This window comes from Varanus komodoensis, unplaced genomic scaffold (assembly GCF_004798865.1).
Source record: "Varanus komodoensis strain SLA01 unplaced genomic scaffold, ASM479886v1 scaffold135, whole genome shotgun sequence".
Lineage (NCBI taxonomy): Eukaryota > Metazoa > Chordata > Lepidosauria > Squamata > Varanidae > Varanus > Varanus komodoensis.
The window spans coordinates 80,305-84,486 of record NW_025335391.1 but is presented as its reverse complement, the minus strand read 5'-3'; the positions used below and the strand labels follow the sequence as shown (position 1 = coordinate 84,486).

Below are 4,182 nucleotides of genomic sequence, written 5' to 3'. Positions count from 1 at the left end.
GGGGGGGGGAGGCTGTCCTGCCGGGTGTCCCAACTGGGGCAGAAGTGGGGGGAATCCACACAAGCGAGGAGGGCGCGTCCCGCCCCCGCCCCCGCCCCCCAAATGCGAGGAACACTAAACTGCAAGGGAGAGGCGCTGCGAGTGCCTCGCAAAGTAACGTGAGAAGGCGGCTGCTGCCCAATGCAGCGCACAGCCCCAGATCCGGGAGGGCTGAGGCGGGGGAGGCAGGGAGAGCAGAGCGGGGCTTGCACCGGGGAAGGGACGGGAAGGGAGGGGGCACGCCCGCCCGCCCGCACGCACGCCCCCCTACCTGTGCAGGCTCCGGCGACGATGCCCGTGCCGCTCCGCCGTTAGCATCCAGCCCACGCCATAGCCCGGCCCAGCCTGGCTCAGCTGCTGGCTGAGCTCCCCCCCCGCCTCCCTTCCCGCAGGACCGCAAGGGCGCCCTCTGCCGGGGCGGAGGACCTTGGCCCCCCCCCCCCCGCCGGTCCCTCTGCACCTCCCCCCGTCCCGTGCTTACGATCCGGGACCCGCCGCCTTTGCAGGAGAGAAGAGAACTTTTCGAGAAGGCGCAAGGGGCCGACCAACACGTGTCCGAGCCTGAGGCGCTTCCCCACAGCAGAGAGGGCTGCAGGGACGCTCGTGCATCGCCGGCGTCCAGGATCGCCCTCCCTCGGGGGTGCAGAGCCGGCCTCTTGCAAAGGAAGCCGCCACGCCTGCTTTGCGGACCGCTGCAGGCGAGCCCCGACGCCGACAGACCGGGACAGAGACGCCCCAGTTGCACCCCCGCGTGCAGGAGGGCGCCATTTCTCCGCCGAGCCTCGCATCCCGAACACGCCCCAAGCTGCCCGAAGGACGAGTTAAAGCAATACGCAGTGGCAATCCAGGGAGCAGCCCGACCAGTTGAATTGCCTGCATCGACTGCGGTTGCCTTTTCGACCCGCAGCCACTGCATCAGCCAGTCCGTAGCATGCACACCCACCAATCTGAGCTGCTGAACTGAATGTAAAATAAATACATTTTAAAGGGACTCCGGGGGATGGTGGAGGACAGGAAGGCCTGGAGGAATGTTGCCCATGGGGTTGCCGTGCGTCGGACACGACTTCGCGACTCACAACAAGGACCGTTGCATGCAATGTGTCACCAGAACTACAGCCGACTGAAAAGCACGATTCTATAAGCACGATTTGCAATTCTAATTAAAAAGAGATCGAAAAAAAGAAATGCCTACGGCAAGGCATTTGAAGTGAGCTTCAAACCCCAAAATCTCAGCCCAAACCGCCGTCACCTGGAGGCGACTCGCTCCTCCTCGTGAGCACTCACATCTGTTTTTTCTGCAAAGCAAGCTTCACTCCTGGGTTTCCAAAATGCCACTCTTGGTGTCCATTTAACATCGCAACTGCTTGGGAGAGGGTGGTAATTCTGTTACTTTAACATTTCTGGATCAAACCAAGCAATAATGCGTCACATATTTTTTAAATGGCTCCTGGAGAATCTTAGCTTGTCTTAGAGCGCCATCTAGTGGAAGAAGGAGGGAACAAGCGTTCTCTTGGAAAGCTTGGGAAATAAGACTGATTTAACCAAAATGTCGAAGCCCTTGGTCTGGGTTCGAGAAGATACGCCCAACGAAATCTTCCCGCACAGAAAGAAACCGCAAAGGATATTATCCAGGGATAACCCTGTTGCAGCGTTTCAGGCCCCCGGGCTTTGACACTACGGCCGAGTCCACAATCATTTCGGATTTGGGGGTTCTTATCCGGAGATTATTAAATTTGTTCTAAGCATTTTTGTCCTCCATCCCACCCCATCCCAGCCCCACCTCCTCCTGAGAGCCAAACAGGCTCGTAGAAAACCTGGTTGTATGACTTTCTCTGAGCTGAGGTTTAGAACTAGAAGACCTGATACAAGAGGAAAAACAGGTGGGGAAGGAGGAGGAAAAAAAGCCTCAGAGTAACCTCAGCACCAGTTCTGAGCGGTATAGCCCTTCTCATGACAGCCAGCCAGGATGGGAGCAGACCTGGAGCCCTGATGGAGCAGCTGCCTTCTGAGAACAGTTGAGAAAGGTCAAGGGAGCTGGCCTCTCGACAGCACGATGGCACGACCGTCACCCGGGGCTCCCTTGCTGAGAACAACATGCGTGGAAATACCATGAGCCACCGTGAGCTCTTTTAAAAATGTGTTTTCAGCAGCAACTCAAAAGCCCCTCTCTGCCTGGGGTAGATCAGTGACGTGTGTTGACATTTCTGAACAGCATGATGGGCCCCGGTCAGTAAGCAGCTGAAATGACCCTCACAAAGTGTCCAGCATCACCATGAGATGCTATGCATAAGGGATGGCATATAACAATTGTAAATAAAATAAAATAATAAAAAATAAATTCTTGCTGCTTGGCCCTGAAAGGGAGGGAAGAAGGGGTGTTTCTGTTCGGAGTTAACTCATCACATGGGCAGAGGCTTCTCTGTCATCCCAAGGAGAATGCTACTGTGATTTATACTATATTGTCACCTGTTAAGCTTTAATAATACCATTTTTTAAACTTTGCATCTGAAGTCACATCTGAAGCTGTTGGAGAAGAAACGATAGAGGGAGAGGTATGCTGTTAGAGAAGGACTGGATAAAAAGGAGTTCAGACAAGAAAAAGGGGATGGAGAAAGGAGTCACCAATGTTCAGTCAGCTTATTATGTGGGAAACACATTGCAGATATGTGATCCAATTATTCTAATTATTTGGGGGAAATAACCCCCAGGAACATGTGATCAAGCCGTGCTGGTGTGTTTTGGGTCTGGGGGCCTTCCAGGAGAATTTGTCTCACCCACCCAGTGTTCTGGCCTTTATCTGCTGCACGGCCCAACCTAATTTAGATACTCAGAAGGTGAAGGAACTTCTTGGAAAACTTCTGGAAAGTCTGACCTAGAGGGCAGGCTGTCCTGCCGCAGGTGTTCTGGCTTGTCCAGGGACTTGGGACCACCAGAACGCCACAATGGCCTCTTTTAGCACTGCAGGCCTTTCCGAGAGAAACACCTGACTGTGTGGGTTTCCTCCCTTGATCTCCAGGTAGATAAAGTGGTGGGTAAAATGGCAGGTCTGAAACCACCATGGTCACTTCATGCCATGCGGACCAGCCTCTCTTTTCCACTCTGATTTCAGCCAGGGACCAAAACCTGCCCTTCTTTCTGCTCTTGGACAAGGCAAACTTGAGAGCCTCTTCTTCGAACAATTTCTTGCTGGTGCAGCTGAGGCCACGGTGCCCCATCTCCTGCCTGGCTTGGGGCACCCCGAAAGGGCTCTCTGGACAATTCTTGAGGAGCAGTTGTGCTGCCCCGTGCTGGGTGAAAGAGATACCTAAAGGCTCTGGAAAGCTCAGTGGAACTCCTGCTTTCCTCTACCTTCTTCCTTTCGTCATCTTGCATCTTGGACTTTTGCAGAGGTGGCTGGGGTGGGAGGGAGGTCCAGACAACATAACCCACTGGATCCCTCCCATTTCGCCTACCCCTACACACAGAAGAGAAGCAGACAGAAATCTCCCCAGGCCTTCGGATCGTTAGCACGTGGGCCCTTCCACAGGGAAAGCGCCTTTCCTTCCCGCTTTGTCAGGGTGCCTCGGTCCCATGGCATGGGATGCTTAGTCCCCTTGGCAGGAGCCGAGGACGTGTCTACGTCCTGCTCCATGGCTGGAGAAGTGGACTTTTGTAGCGTGTGTAAATCAAGATTTTAGGAAAGAAAACACCCCGTGCGCAGTTCTTGACCCCGTCTGTATGTTCTCCCACCTGGAAACATTTTCTGGTCTTCTCAGCAGGATGGAGCTGGTGGGAAGGCCCTCCTTTAAGCAGAGTGATGCCAGTACCTCAAGGGACAGAGGCCAGCTGGTGGCAGCTACCTCAGACTTCCCCACGACCCCCCTAAGTTGCCTGCCTCATGCCCCTGTTGGGAAAACTTGGATAAGTCCTGTCAGAAAAGCATTACTTCTGTGTGCCTTTGCATTGTGGGGTCAAATCCTGCACTCCTGAAAACCAAGCCAAGTCACTGTTTCAAATGGCCTTCATCCCCCACTCCTTTCTCTCACCTTTAGCCGTAAGCTACAGTACACAGGCCGTTTAGTCCAAATTTACATTGTATACCTTCACAATGATTAAATAGTCATTGTTGGAATTCAGTTTACAAGGAAGTATCTTTTGATAGCC

At 53.8% G+C, this 4,182-nt stretch overlaps 1 protein-coding gene across 4 annotated transcripts in view; it reads right to left on the bottom strand.

Annotated features, from left to right (window-relative positions):
• Positions 1 to 1,445, bottom strand: part of DENND4B (DENN domain containing 4B) — a 40,191-nt gene extending 38,746 nt beyond the window's left edge. For 2 of the 4 annotated variants that reach the window (XM_044422760.1, XM_044422762.1), the window contains exon 1: positions 1,324 to 1,445. The gene's annotated coding sequence lies outside the window, so the exon portion shown is untranslated. Of the gene's footprint in view, positions 1 to 310; positions 393 to 1,323 lie in introns of those variants that run through there. The other 2 variants (XM_044422761.1, XM_044422765.1) reach the window with 2 other exon arrangements.
• Positions 1,446 to 4,182: the final 2,737 nt, after the last annotated feature.